This window comes from Phaethon aethereus (assembly GCF_964289735.1).
Source record: "Phaethon aethereus genome assembly, chromosome: 2".
In the NCBI taxonomy this organism is placed as follows: domain Eukaryota; kingdom Metazoa; phylum Chordata; class Aves; order Phaethontiformes; family Phaethontidae; genus Phaethon; species Phaethon aethereus.
In genome coordinates, this window is record NC_138582.1 from 73,414,188 (window position 1) to 73,431,054 (window position 16,867).

A 16,867-nucleotide genomic window follows, 5' to 3' on the forward strand; every position below is an offset into this window, starting at 1 on the left:
GACAGGATGAGAAGCAACGGGCAGCAGTTGCTTCAAAAGGGAATTTCTTCAGTCTGTATGAAAAAGCTCTTCACTGTAAGAACAAGCGAACATTGGAACTGGTTGTCCAGAGAAGTGGTGGAATCTTCCTTTCTGGAAGTAATTCAGGACGTGTCTTGTTGGGCCAATGGATAACCTAATCCAAACCCCTGCTGCCAACTGTAGGTGGGCTCAGATGGTCTCCAGAGGTCACTTCCAATCTGGGCTTTTCCTTGTTTTTACATGGGAGGGCAGCAGGCACAATGAAAACAGCGTCCACGGTGGGCAAGAAGCAGCAGTCTAGCGCTCTTTAACAATGAAAAAGAAATGACAGTGGACAGAAAGGGGGAAGACAGGTTTACAGCATCATGAAAGACCCAGATAAGGTAAGTATGGAACAGATAGTCAATCTTTTTCACAATACAGGAAGGAGAGGATATAAAATGAAATTTTCAAAGGGAAGACTTGAAAGAAACCAAAATATTTTTACCAAGAAAACATAACTAACCTGTGAAACTCACTGACTTATATTTTCTGGGTATCAAAAGAATGAAGGGAATCAAAAGGACATACTGACATGAGTCCATCAAGGGCTGTTAATAGAAGAGATGCAGAATCAAACTCTAGACAGGAAGTCACCAAGCACAGCGCTGACCAAACATGGAGGAGTATACCACGGCAAGGATGAGGGTGTGTACTCCTGCCTTTTCTGAAAGGATTTTCCATATTTGGAAAGCTAGAATTCATGGGAGGATGAGAATGTTTTACCTAAAAAATCTCAAATCTCTTTTTTATTTATCAAAAAATAAATTCCGATGCCTTTACTGCCACGTCAGAATCAGGAAAACATTCACCAGCTCAGTGGCTCATAATTTTTTTTTCTTTTTTCCCTTTTTTTTTTAAGATTGCTACTAAAAAGCTTTTTTTTTTTTTTTTTTTTTTTTCCTGAGGACAAAATTAAATCCTGCAAAATACACCAACTTCCTAAGCTTTTGGATAGCTGACTACATAACGACCAACATTTGGCCTATTTTTCTTTTGTAACTGATGCTGGGAGCACTGAGATGGAAGAAGGATCATGCATATGATTATAGCAACAGTGGGAATTCTCCTGGCTTTACAAATGAGAACCATGGCTTACCACAGGGAAGCCACAGAACGCCTTAAGGTCCAACTGTAGCAGCCTGTCTAAACCTGCTGTGCAGCAGGATTTGTTTCTTAAAATTCACAATTTACATCTTTTTGCCAGAAGGGAGGTTGCACATTCTCCTGTGGAAAAAAAAAAAAAAAAAAGAAGAAGAAGAAAAAGTGTAGATTTTATCAGTAGCCTTTGGTAAGTATTTATTTCTTTCTTCTAACCGAAAGGCTCCAAGGGAAACTGGACTCATTTAAAAGTGAAAGATGAGCTCGCGTGCGTTTTCTTGGTAGCATTCTCAAAGCAAATTTCACCTCTGTTTTTTGTTGTGATCAAGTACCAAAACCCAATGCCAGTATCATAGGATGGTACACATTTTTGAACCATATTCACAGGCATCCAGGCCCACCTTTTTAACAAATTTTAAGGCTATGTATTACATCCGTTCTGTCAAAATATTGATAAGAAATTAAAGCATCCAGATTTGAGTCACTTACAGCGCATGGCTCAAACACTCGCTTCCCAAAATAAACAACAGAGCATTAAATTTCTTTCTACTTTGCTTTTAGAAAGCTCTTCAAAAATCAGAGGTAAATCAGTGAGCCTGTTCATATAGAAGTATCTCATTTTCAGATCCATTGTGAAGTATCATTTAATTTTTTTGTGATCAAATGCAGATTCTTGAAAGGACTCAATTCTGTTTATATAAAAATCTCCGTACATTCAAGGACACAGAAACAAAATTTTCTTCTGCAGATGGTGGTAAGCAATTTTCCAAAAGTGCTGAAATCTGTTTTATTCCAAGCCACTACATTAATTTCTTATTACAGTGATTTGCAAACTGTAATTTATCAATTTGTTTTCATTTTTGTGACAGTCAACTGTGTTCTTCAGCAGAGAGAGTCTCTGGGTTGCCTTGGTTTCATCATAGGAAGGATACATTTCTGTTTTCTTGTATGTTTGGACAGATTAGAAGGCCAAGAAACTGGATCAAGAATACCCAGCAGATTATTTGGATTTTAAATACAAAGTAAAAAAGAAAGACATCCAACCACACCCACTTGAATAATAATGTGAATCTGGTGAAACTTAATGAGGAAGTAGCAAATGTCAAGTTATGTGGATGACTGTGAAAGATTGGTGTGGGGCTATGGATTTTATAAGATTAAAAAAAAAATCTAGGAGGGAAAACCTTAGACTCAGTAGATTAAACAACGTTAATTGAACGCATGCACTCTTTTAAGATGTTCCTCTCATTTATTTGAAAAAGCAAATAGAAATATGAGGCAATGCTAGAACCCCCAGATAAATTATACTCTTAGTCCAGTGAAGAGAACAATTCATTTCATCTAAAATCAGGATCCATTTAAATGGATCACGAGTTACTCTTTAAATACTTCTTTTTTTCTGAATAAATAAAGCAGATTACCATTATTCTAACTGAATTTCAAATATCTTTGGCCCTATTTTATTGCTATTTGGAATACATTTAACTAAGTGGAAAAGGTTTGTTGATCTGTTCTGTTGAGATGATGAGATATTATAAGCAGATAATCAATGAGTTTCAGGTATGGTTGTCAGCTTCTTAAACACAAACAGAAAAATCAAACTTCGGAGAAGAACAGAACTGATGTTATTATCTTGTGACCCTAACTGAAGTTGATTTTTCAATCACTATATATATAAAAAATACAAAATGAAACTACAGAGTTTCTGCAGTTGCTGCATTTAAAATACCCCAAGGTGCATCTTTTTGTCCAAGGGCTTTTAAAATCGTCTATGTTGCAGTAACGGAAGCATGCAGCAATTAATCACAAGTGAATTTTTTAAATGGAAGTCCTAGAGGATAAAATACTGTCTCCTTCACTGACATAAACCCCACACAGGTATTAGCAAGTGGCATCCACAAAATTCAAAAGCTACAGAATGTTACACTTTCTCATCATTTTCCCCCAGGCTGGCAATCTGCGCAAAACACAAGCACTTATGAGTCAGCAGTTCATTTGCATGTTACCCCAGAAGATGAGAAAATTTATATTTTTCTTTGCGTTTAGAGTTGTTTTTAAGGAGACTAAAAAGGGAAAATTATAATCAGGCTTGATTACTCTAAAACAACGGGTGCATTCAGATCACACACAAATCAGTTTATCAATCAGACCTGAAATGAAAGCGTATAAAAATGTATGCATGGTTAATGCGCAAGATTTCTAGGTATTTTACTTCCACAAATCACCTAGGACACTATATCGTGAATTTTGAAAGGTTTTTATATTCACAATTGTGATATCAAGTTGCTAAAATTCTGATCAGCGTAAGTTAAAAGCCCTAACACATACATTAGGTCTCTTCCTTCACCCAAAGTAACTGGAGGTTACCTGTTGCCTTTCAGGACAGGTCCTACCTGCACATGCACAGAAATCTACAGTATCTGAATTTTGACTTCAAACTGGCCTGTTTGTAACTCAGTATCCTGACATTTCTTATGGGATTGCAGGTTTTCAAACATGATAAGGTCAATCCCCCACTACATCCATAAATCAGAGGAACAGATGAAGTAAACAGCCTGAGTGGGAGCACTCTTGGCTTCCCCGATTCCTAAGCTGGTCCTTTGCAGTTTCTAGCACAATTTAATCCAGTCTTGCTGCACAGCAAGAAATCATCATATGAAATAAAGTGATGGCACACTGGCCAGGAGTGCAACATTTCTCCAAACCTGGAAGAGAAAATAGCTCAGTTCCCCAGATCTCCCAGGCCAGAAACTATTAGCTGTTTGACTGTGCTTTTTCTTCAGCACTTCCATTCTCTGGCAATTTGAGGTTGAAGTAAGACAACAGGCTAACCTGGTCACAGCTATCAAAAATTATGACTGGACTCAGACTACTGCCTGAGATATTAATAAATTGTTCTGGTCAGATTTTCCTGCCTGCCAGTCCTTACAGTTTTTTCAGACTACACAGTATTGCTACATTTGCTACCAACACGTTGCTGGTTATCCACCCTTACAACAGATAATGCGATGCCCTGGGGTGTAAACACCTGCTTTTCCTCAGCCCGAATCGCATCATGTCATGCTCTCCAAGCCAACGTCTGATGTTTGCCTCAAATTCAGTTCTACCCTTCTTCCGTGGGCTGAGCTTATTGCCTCCTCCTAGAACTGACAGAGAAAACACCAGAGGAATGTTCCTTTTCTTCCTTTCTGCATTAAGGGACACAAAGGAGAGCAGGATACAGGGTACCCTCTGGCCCCAGGATGTGGGAAATCACAGCAGAGTGGTGGTAGGCTAAACACAGCCTTCGGCTTCCCTTCCCTCTAAATAAGCTTTGCTGCTCAAGGGCAGAAGAATACCTACCAATGTCATTTAGATAGATGACTCTACTGTGCTGTAAACCCATTTTGCAGTAATTCTGAGCTCTTCTTCCAAGAGAAGAGGTGATCCGCACCAGCACTAACTACACCGTGCTGATTTACATGCCAAAGTTGTTGGGCTCCTGCCTCCCAGACAGAGACCACCAGGTCCCACCTTCTCACCTGGAGATTCTGTTCACCAGTTGGCTAACAAGCTCTCTTCTTTGTCAACGATTCATCAATAATATTTAGAATTATTTTAATTTTAGATTAGGGAATCATCACACTTTCAGAAAGAAAAATATGTTTTAATACAATCCAACATATACAAAACAGGTTGGCTGACTAATTTTAACAAAAACATCATGTATCTTGTCCCAAGCACCTCACACTCTACTCAGAGATTCTCTTTTATGTTAATGAGGAGGAGGAGTAGGAGGAGGGGGCTTTGTCTTCCTTTGAAGATATTTGTAAGCAGAACTACTTTTCCACACACAGAGTAATAAGCAACACAGCAAAAAGGAGATCTGCTTCTGAAAAGTTATTGCCTGCATCACCTTCCTCTGTCCTAAAACTAGCTAAAGCAAGAGCCAGTGTCAGCACTGAGATTAATTAGTCTTTAAAAGAAACAAAAACTGGACTATATGAAGCTAAAAACTAAAAGCAATGGTGGACCAGAAAAATTGCCTGAAAACAACTGACTGCCCTGCAGACATTGATGCAAAAATGTGAAACATGATAAAGGTGGAACTGTCTGGTTTTCAGCATTATGTGCCCACTGGCCAAACCCTGTATCTTGCTTTCCATTAAAGTTGGTGAGATGAATCAAATAAGAAGGAGAAGTAGAGTTTGGACATAAATATTCCATTCCAAAATGGAAAAAAAGGAGCAACACTTATCATCTGTATTTCAAAAGTCAATAACCACAAGTTGACTCAACAGAATATTCAGGATTATGCTTCTAAGATCTGAACACTAAAAATGTGAGTGTCCTGAAACTGCCTCAAACTGCATGTGAATCGTTACTGAGCTAAAACCTCACTGAAGTTTCAAGATGGAAGGACAGCAAGACAAGACGTCAGGATTGAGCCCCTACAGACATATTTAAAAGGATATGGTGAAGTCAGTGTTTCTATCAATAATTGCAATTAAATTATAACAAAGACAATACAGAGGTTAATACTTATTCATTTTCCAGCAGCGGTAACACAGACAGGAGTTTTGCGTGAGTAAATCTGAGGAGTTTTTCTTGATTTTGCGTACAAGGTAATACTGTAACTTTAAGGCTTCATATTTAGCAGGATGTGTGGGGTTTTTTATTGGTGACATGAAAAGCGTTGGGATTTTGTGCCATTTAAAAATCTTATTTCAATTTGGATTTTATTTCCTGCTAGTAAGTCCAGAATAACACTTTTATGTTGTTTGACAAAACTATAAAAAGTGCTCGCACATATATCCACTGCTCCTCATTAAGAGAGGCTTTCACATCAGCATTCCTCTGCCCCCATAGAACAGACATCATGTCATTTTACAATCTCTAATTCTAATTTATCAACATTAGTAATGATGAATTAAAAAAACAAGTAATTGTTGGCAGACAATATAAACAATTCGTTTAAAGCATTCTTCCACTTTTATACTTCTAATTCCTGTCTCAAAAAACCCTTAATCTGTGATTGATTCTCCAAACCATGGATTAAAAAATCAATGTATTAGTTCATTTTGGGAACAAGAGGAGGAGGAGTATTGCTTTTGGAGTGTCATTTAATTTTATCGTTTTAAGGAATTTACGTCTCAGTGCTGCTTCCACTGAAGTAATTGGGAATTCCAATAAATACTCTGATAGGAGAAAAAACTGATTATATATGATTGAGATGGGACAGGTTCAAATTTCCAGACTTAAATTCTTTACTTCTAATGAATACGGGTAGAAAGAGGTCAGGTCCTCAGAGCACTTCCATTGCACAGCAACATACAATGATATGTACATACTAAAACCAGAGCTGGTCATGAACAGAAAAAGATTAAATATTTATTTAGATCAATATCTCTGCATACTCTTTTTTCCATCAGCTTTGTTTCAGAGACAAAGTGACAAAGTGTCACTTGGTGTTGTATTCTCTTTTGGAAAGGAAAATACTGGAATCGCAATTTATGGTGAAATGGAAATTAGAATTTCTGAGGAGTTCTAGGGAGGAATAACTGCCATGAAGGCTTTGTCTTGGACTGTTAGTGACAGTCAATTTTGTTGGGGAAAGAAACTCTTACCTTTCTTAGAGAGGCAGAATTCTGTATAGAAACCCCACCAAAACCTTCACCTGAAAACAAACCGTGGTTTTTACCCACAAGCAGGCAGTCTAAGTGCCCATTCACCATCAAGCTTGAAATCAAGATTCCTCTTTCTTTTTTGCCAGGCTCCGGATGACTTTCATACACAGTACAAAAGAGGCCAACAGCCACCACATACTCTGATAGCGTTTGGCATCTGTCCCCCAGGCCCCTTGCTTAAATTCATTCACTATGTCAAGAACAGTTCAAAAAAAGAAGCACGGCCTGGGAAACCATCTCTCCAAGCTCTAGTGCTACCATTTTATTTTCTCGTTTGAGACTCATTACTTCAGGTACTGTCTTTAACTCCTCATATATAAAGGGCAACAAAACTCTCTGCCTCATATTTTGGTGCAAGCATGTGCTTGCTGAATAGCTCCAGGAGGGTTCATCAGCGGCACCGCTAGCATTTCTGAACGACGACAGCAAGAGGACAAGTGCTTCTCTTTGTCTTCTCTTTGGCTGCTGCTTCTCTGGGGCTCTTCACAGATGCAAGGACAAGGAACTAGCTTTTGCCTCATAGTATCCTATAGCTACAAACAAGTAGAAACGCCAAGAATTCTTGGAATTCTTCAAAACACACAGCTCAGCCCAGCCTGTACCTCTGATACATAGGGCAGGGCTATTCAAGCACATCCTGCAGTGCTCTTTGGATCTAAAAGCCAGAAGTGATTTATAAGTAACTATACAGTAAATGTTTTTCACAAAGTATTCCATAAATGTTATTTATAAAGAAATTAACACACGATACTATTTAGGAATATGACTTCTGATGTTACAAATATATTGGGAGAAATGTAGTTGGACAGTTTTGCTATGAGGTGTGTTATTGATTACACAGAGAGGCCTTTATAGTAATTTCAAAATACATAGACACTTGTACAGCTGTATATGCATTGAAAGTGATTTTTCACATCCTCCATGGATTACTGATAACTATGCAAATAAGTAACATTACTGTAATGTTTTTGTTTTGTCTTTTGATTGCAATCGATTGTTTATCTTTTTCATTGTCTGTTGGAGCAGCACATACTAGACCTAATAAATGTTTCCATCCAGTAACAGGCAACATCCACTGTAGGTAGATTTAATTTGCGCTGTCAGAAGCAATACTGCACCGAATGAAAGACCCCTCCATACATTTTTCAAGCATGATAATGAATGCTATGCAGCTGAGATTAAGAACAAGCTCTCTACATAACACTTTTTCAATCAGTTCTTTTAATTTTGTAATAAATACTTTAGGTTTTAAGGATTTAATTTGCTTTACATTTACTAATGAGAATGTCTCCATTGACATATAGAAGACTATCTGGGAACGTAAACAATTTGCTGAGGAAAAAGATTTACAGACTTCCCCTGAACCCATAATTTATCTATTTCCCCTTGGTAAGTCTCCCATTTTACAAAGGACATACTTTTCCAAGGCTTGCATGCTCACCTGTAACATTTTCTTTCTCTCTTTCTACGCTATTTTTCATTCTTCCAAACAGAATTAATTGCATAACATTTATTGACCTAATACTTGAATGAAAATCTTTCCTATCTTTGAAGAAGCATTCAGATTTTTTTTTCTTTTTACCTCTAGATGATTTATTAGTTCCTACCTTAGCAGAGGGTACAACTTGTGACCTGTGTTGTGCATAAATAAGCTTGGAAACAGTTGTAGAGCTCAGCTCCAGAGAGCAGTAGAGGAAAGCTGGCTTTCTGCCTCAGTAAAAGAGGAAGGTGATTCCAGTAAGCAGGTTGCAACTACCTGTAGCACTGATTGGCATCACCAGCACCTGCATAAAGGTGGCACACAGGCACATTTTCATGTCCTTGTGCCAGGCTTCTTCATGGGGTAGCATGAGCCAAACTTTGTCCACAAGACAGTGCCTTGACCTAGACCACTGCTTACACAAAGCTGAAGTTGGGAGAACCTTTGGAGACACTCCTCGAACAGCCATCCGCATCAAGGCTCAGCCTCTGGCCTACATAGTGCATATTTTCGTTCCCACCTGCCTGTATTCCAAAAACAGTAAGAGTCCTGCACTATGGTCTGCATTTCCCTTCTTCCAAGTCAATTTTCCTCTTTCAGCTCTTCTCCAGTTGCTTTGCTACCCAAGTGATACCACCTCAGACTCTCTAGCAGGAACACGAGCGAGTGTTGCTTACGCGCTCTGTCTGCTCCCATGTATGTCACATCTGAACTGGGCCGACTGTTAAGCTTGATACGCTATTTTGAGAACATCCCCTACTTTGCTGAGTTCAAGCAGCCTGCTGCAAAGTATTCACCGTAGCGAACGCTTCATTCACCTTTCAAGCAGACCCTTCCCACCACTCCTTTGCTAACACATTTTGCAGTTCTCTCTAGAATACATGACTTTTGACTGAGTCAGTTCTTACCTTTACAGGTAACTAAGTGAAGAAAGATCTAAGAGGCCCAGAAAAAAGCAATTGTATGTGTCATCCATGAGGATAAAAGGGTGTGATAGTGTCGAGGATTTCTGCAAGTGCCTGACCTAGAGGAAGGAGTAGTCCATGGGAAATGCATGGCCAAATCCAATTAATCCAGTCCAGCTTCACACGGTTCTCTTCCATATGACTGAGTCTCCAGCTTTGCCAGTACCACAGGAGGAAGTAAAGAATTATTTACTGTAAGACTTCATCTACCATCCCTTTGTCCTCTGATGTTATCACATGCTATGCTGAGAGGCAAGGGACATCCTTCCTTCCTGGAGCATTATCTTTAATGAGTGGCGTGTTTGTGGTTTAACAGTATGTTTTTGCTGATTGATTCAACAGGAAAAGAAAAGGTTTCAGTTTTTAATGCCATATCTTGAATCATTATTCTGCAACTATAATGAGTCAGGTTTGTGATTTTTCCCCCTAACTGCCTATGTCTACTTGTCAATTTTATATTTGACTGCTTCACCTTGTTTTCATTTTGACAGCTGTTGTGTTTATATAAGTGTGTGTATGTATATGTGTGTGCGTGTGTGTATGCATTTATACATAAAATATAAAAAAAAGTGAAAAAAAAGTACTTAATACTTTTGTTGTTAGTCTAGGTTACCAGATTATCAACATATGATTTTTTAAATAGCGTGGTATTTGAAATGTTTAAAATTATGTACATTAATAGAAACCTTAGTCATAGTGGTGGCATTTTTATAGCTCTATTAGTATTGTCACTTGTGTAAAGAGATGGTATAGTCTTTAATATGTCACTTGGAGGAGCAATTTACTATTTCTTAGTATGCATTTGATAAAAAGAGTCAGAGTTTTCCTAAGTCATAATTTTACATATTTTAAAACTCCAGAAGCCAAATATAGACTCATTAGAACATGATTAAATGAAAGTATGGTATTTGTACAACTGCAGGTAGTAAGAATTTTATACGGCCAAGCCCAAGGAAAAATGGTTTCTGCTGCTGTTCACAAAGGCTTTTGAGGCTACTGTTTATCCTGGTGGACTTTTTTCCACCAGAAGATGCCTTGTATTTTTTACTGGTTTATGATTGCCAAAACCATAGCAAGTATGGGACCCAGTCACTGGCTTTACTTATCCCGAAGGGGCAGAATGACACCTGGGTTAATTACAGTTGAATTCAAGTGCTTTGATGTGCAAAGAGAAACCCTAGGTTCTTTGTTCATTGATTCTTGGGAAAAATCACCTCGAGCTTTTAATGGTAAGAACTGGTATAAAATGCAGCTATTTGTTTCCCAAAATGGTGAGATAGTACCTGTCAGGTGCTTTGATCCTGTGGCTCACTGAGATCAGGGTCACCTACTCAATCATTAAAAACCTTTTTTAGATACCTTAGTTTGCCCTTGAAGATCTCTTGTGCAAGCTATTGTGAAATCTGATCTTGTACAGTTAGTAGCAGGTTCGCAGCCCAAGGTCACATTTTATGTTTGAAGGCTAAGATATAGACGGATAATAAGACATTACATATAATGAGATGGGCCCAGTAGGGCAATTAGGAGTTGACTACAGAGGACATAATTCGTCCAGGTTCACATGAGTGTTTCTACAGAAGTTTGAAAAGCAGCAGTGCCAGGGAAATGGATGCACAAAGAATGAAAAGAATCATGTGGAAGATTTTCAAAGAACTAGAGGAGACTTGGGAGCCTATTCACTGGAAACATGAGCTCAGTGAAAACCAGAGAGAGACAGGGGCCTAATTTATCTTTCTGTCTTTAAAAACTTCCTATGACAATGCAAAAAAAACCTGCAAGTCCAGAAGACTCACTACTTACTTGAACAGATAAAATCTACACGGGAGAAAGAGAATAATTCTCTGGACTTTGTCAGTAAATAATTTTCTGTGGGAAATATTTTAGATTCACAATGATGAGAATAATGTCTGAATCTTGTAGAAAATAAAATTGTCTATGACAACACCTTCTGAAAACTAAGTGCAAAAGCCGGTAGTCACACTAGATAGAGAACAGACTGCAGCTGGGCTTCTTCAAAAGGAAAGTTTTGAGTGACATGTGAAGAGTTATGGAAAAGCACTGCATTATTCTGGTATAGCAAAGAACCTGTCTTTCAAAGATTTTCAGTGTTTATCTTCTGATGCATAACTAAACTGCTCCCTTCAAGAAGTGATACTGACTTTAGGCAGAAATACAATCTTAGAAAATAACGATTTATAAGAAATCCAATGTATCAAGCTATTACATTGAGAGCATCAATAGCCAAGTCACATAGGTAAAGAAGTCTGCTGTGAGGGATTTCAGCACAGGATTGCTCCTGCCACAAGAATTTCTTAGTCTAATACAGTAGCTAAGCCGGAGAAAACTTTGGTTTGAAAGACAATGACAAGCAATATCCATTGTAGAGTGTGGCCTCTGTGTTCTTAGATTAAGCTTATTATATGAACATTTGAATCCATATCCTTGACGCTGGCTTAGTTTTAGAGAGATACTGTTTCACATTCCTAAATTCTCATCTAGGTGGACAGAATGGCTGTTCTGCATGAGTAACTCTACCCCTCAAAATCTCGGAAATTGTGACATTTCAAGGTCAGTTTTTACTGCATGATCCCCCGCCCTCAGAGTCATTTATTTGAGAAGCACAGGTAGTATAAAAGTCAGATTCTCTGAAGCAAAGCGTCCCATTGCAGCAAAGATTACATTGAAAGAAGATGAACTGGATTAAGACTTCTGCTTTGGTTTACCTTGTTTGGAATTGCTAGCAGGGAACCTCAGCTATTTCAAGGGAAAAGCTCCAAAAGTCCATGAACAAATTTCAAAGAAGTCAAAGCAAAAAATAAAAAAGGGGGAAGATGGGAAAGTGATGACTAGAAGGTACTCCTCTACTCTCTGGACTTAAATCTTAAATGGTGCATTATGTGCTAGAAGAATGTATAGTAAGTGGAAGAACTTCAGCAGATGTATTTATCTGTAGTATCCTTTCAGTCAAGTAAATACTAAAATGAACACCATAAACAATATATATTCCATAAGGAAATATATAAAGAGAAACCTTTTTCCTTTTAAGAGTATCTTTGTTTTTTTCTTCAGGGAGATCCAGCAAGGTGCAGGAGCTCAAGATTATTTTTTCTTTGACATGTGGTGGAAAAAGTAATGGCTGTCACTAAAAGGAACTGAGTGTTTTCACTGCATTCAGCCATTGAATGAGGACATGACTGAATTACCAGCTGTTACCTAACCAAAACATCTCAGTGGGAGAAAAGACTCATCACCGTTCCACTAAGCATGTGAGGCAAGGTATATTCAGTCAATACATGTAGCCTCATGACAGGTTTGCTGTACTGGTAGCCACCTCAAGAGTATTATTATCCCTTTACGAGGCTAAAGTCTCAGTAACGTATCAAATACTTCTGGGAGAAAAGGGGAGAGGTGTTATCACAGTGTACAAAGCATCAAAGGTAAGACAACAGGAGAAGTTCTTGGCTCTGTGTTGATTGTGCAGGACACACACTTGCCTTGCAAGACCTTTCCCTTGCTAAACCCTGTGGGCTTAGGGGAGCTTAGTTTGTTCCATACTTTTCAGTGGAGCAAGTTGGAGTGAATCCTCTTTGTTCTGTGCCACTCGGCGCTTGGGTAGCTAGAGAGCAGCTTTCATATGTCCCTGTGATTTTGAACAAGTATTTAGATGTTGCTATTGTTTTCCACCCAAAATGACTACAGACAGTGGCATATCATTGTTGAGGGCTGAAGGCTACCTAAAAGACCTGAGAATGGACAAGAATACAGCTGACGGGTTTGCTGTACTGAATAGTCCTTTCCATTCTGTTTGTATTCCAGGGAAAAAAAAAAATCAGTTGTGATTAACTTGTTAATACTAAATTGACCATCTCTTCTCTGTGTAATTCAACGTGGTTGTTTTATAAAATGGGACTTCAGGCCTCGCTCTGAAGAAAAATACATCCTTTGGTTGACAGCCCCATGCAGACCAAATGAAGTGTACTTCTAAGTCCTGGACTTCTCAGGTGATAAACACTGCACAATGAGGTCTCTGAGTAACAAATGCTATATACTACAACAAAGGTACAAATCACTTAGCCGTGTAAAGAGGCAAAAGGGAAAGTGAATATTGATCAAGCGTTCCCAGAACTGTTCTTAAACAAAGAAGAATTGATTTGGCTCCCAGTTACAATGGTCTGACAGGAATAAAACTACTAAATCTGAGTCCTCAGCTGTCCCAGAGGAACGTGACAGAAGTCCTTCTGGCTTACAAGCACTGTCCTCAAATTATTAATTTCCTGTACGTGCCTTCCAAGGCACCAGTTCTACTCAATACAAATGCATGCTGTCTTTTCAGACTGTCCTCAGCCCTGCCCCATTGGATCAGTACATCTATTGGTGTATTTCTCTGTTTTGGCTCCTGTTTCTAAACAAACAAAAAAAATCTGCTTGCATTTTTCCAAGCAGTCACAACGCCTGAAGAGGCCAGTTACCACTGCTTACCCTGGCAGGACTTAAGTGCGGTCTTTTGCCATCTTATCACACCATTTCACGTCGAGGTCCACAGGGTGGAAAAAGTGTACCTTCCTGAGTAACACCAACCTGCAGAGCTACGAGCTGCTATTTAACAACCACAGAGCTCCGGGTATTTTCCTCTGATGTGCTCTCTCATTATCTGCGTATTCATTTCAAAGAGGAGCAACAATGCACGGCACAGATCTATACTCTCGTTACTCAACAAGATTAAAGAATATCTTTAATGCACTTACTGGAAGTTATAAACAAATAAATATTGGCTCCTCAAAGTTTTCTACTTTGGACCAGAGGCTAGCTGGCTTACACCCACTGAGCAGAATTACACCCATTCTCATCTAAATTCAGTGAGATTATTTATAAGATTTTTCATCCAGAGTAAAGTTTTCCAAATGCAGCCCCTGGGTTTTAGCTATTGTATTGACCTTCCTCTTTTCAGAGACTTACTCCTAGAAGAAAGGACTAGTTGCATTTTCTTCAATAAAACTCTAATGTCATTTAATGTAGCCTATTCAGATCTGACCGTGCAGTGGAAACAGAATTATTGTTACTGCCATTATTGGTTTCTTGGTTTGAAGATTACCCCAAACCAAAGTCTTTATAATGTTATTTCTACTAAAGTAAGAAAGAGATTATAAGCATTTTGATCAAGTGTACTGCTGCTTACACACACACAAAGGAAAAGAAAAAAAAAAAGGCAACAAGTCCTGTTTCCCTGAATCTACCATTAAGAAAGAAGAAGAACAAGCAGGGTTTTCTTCTGATCAGGTTTTCTATTTCAATAAACCCTGTGCCCAAGAAGGCCCCCCTCTTTCTTCTTTTCAGGGTCACACTCACAGATTCCCAGACTGGCTTCTTCTATAGTCTGCAGCTGGCATTTCTGCTACCAAGCACAAGCCACAGTCTGGGTAGCTTCTCTCCAACATTTCATTCTGCCCAAAGCCTCAGATCAAACCTTCAACTAGTCCTATTCAGCGGCATACAGGGGCTGTTTATTCCTGCTTCCACAGAAAAGTATCAGTCTGTACACCCGCAGACCTTCACAGGTGCACTAGAAAGACTGGATCTGAGATTGCCTGCCTAATATCTGGTCTACTTCCACGAATTCCCTCCAAGGTTACCTTCTAGCTGTCCACATCTTCTTGGATCACCTGCATAATCCTGAAAGAATTAGTCAGATCAAAATTAAATGCCTGCTTTTGAAACATATGCTTCTTCATCTTCATCCCCTCTAGAGAGAAAGAAATTTCCCTGGTTTCTAAGACACTCCTGGTTTTATCTTAGCAACTCTTCACATTTTCTCTTGGTTCTTTCTTCTTGTTGCATAGCCTAATTGACTGTTGCAATCTAGTTTTAGAGATACAGTGCCATCATTAAATATTCTATTTTAGCAAAGATTTTACCATCTGTACATATAATAAGTAAGTTCTTTGGTTTTAGCATGTTTCTCTTCAGTACATACGTGTTCATTTTTCATGTCTCACAAAAGACACCTGGTACCCTGCAAAATTCCATGTATATTTTCGTCATCAATTGTCAACTTGACATGGTCACACATGGACACAAAGAATAACCTAAAATTATCAATCAAATAAACTAAATTACATTTTCTTATTTGCTTCAAGAATAATTGTGCTGGTTTTGGCTGGGATAAAGTTAATTTTCTTCATGGGTGCTATTATGGGGCCATGATTTGGATTTGTGCTGAGAACAGCATTGATAATACAGAGATGTTTTCTGTACTGTTGAGCAGTGCTTACACGGAGTCAAGACCTTTTCTGCTTCTCACACCACCCCACCAGTGAGTAGGCTGGGGGTGCACAAGAAATTAGGAGGGGACATGGCTGGGACAGCTGACCCCAATTGCCCATAAGGGATATTCCATACCATATGATGTCATGCTCAGCAATAAAAGCTGGGTGAAGAAGAAGGAAGGGGTGGACATTCAGAGTGATGGCATTTTGTCTTCCCAAGAAACGGTTATGCATGATGGAGCCCTGCTTTCCTGGAGGCGGCTGAACACCTGCCTGCTGAGGGGAAGCAGTGAATGAATTCCTTGTTTTGCTTTACACTGGAAATGATTGACTAGAGAGGTCGTGGGGTCTCCATCTGTGGACATATTCAAAACCCAACCTGGGCAACCTGCTCTAGCTGAGCCTGCTTGAGCGGGGTGAGTGAACTGGATGATCTCAAGAGGTTCCTTCCAAGGCCAATGATTCTGTGATTCTGTGAGATTCTGTGAAATTCTGTGCATGTTTACTGCTGTAAGCCAGGTAAGTTTTCAGTACTCCTTTCTTTTAATGACATAAGCAGAACACAAGACTGCTTTTGCACTTTAAAATTAGACAAGTGATTAAACTATTTGATAGATCCTCATATCTCTTTTCAGTGGAAAGATTTAACCTGCTTCACTTTGCTGATGCATGGAAAAAACCCAAGCTATAATAGCCCCTTCAAAAATAAATCTTGTTAGCTCACATTAAACATGATCAATAATTAAATATGGAAAATTTTCTTAAATTTACCAGTAATCTATGAATGCCTATATATAGATACATGCTGAGATAACCACCTACTTGGAAACATTCACATATTGCGTCATTCTGCACTGTGTGGCTGCAATCCACAGAAAACAAAAAATATTTATCTGGAGAGAACTTAAACAGCTTAGACTAGGCACTGAAAGCTGGGTGAGATAAACCCATAATGAACATACTGTGGTCAGGTAGTCCTTCTACATATTTACAGAATGGGCTGGATTCTGTAACTCATATATTGAGCTGTAGTTGTGCAGCAAGACCTGTTTTACTCGAGAAGCCATCCGTGTACATAAAGGCAGTTTGGCTAGTTCATAGGGACCCCAGCATCCTGCCTCCTTCCCAGAGCTGTTCAAATGCAAAAAAAATACATACTGTAGAGCTTAGCGGAAAATGCCATCTGGTTCTATATGGATTACCATTGGAGTCGAATAATTTGCCCATCCAGCAGCACAAAAGTGGGAGGACACATTAATATACATTATATTTGGATTATTGTTTGTCCTGTAATTACTGAGGCTCTTACTTGCTTCTTATTTTATTAGAAGA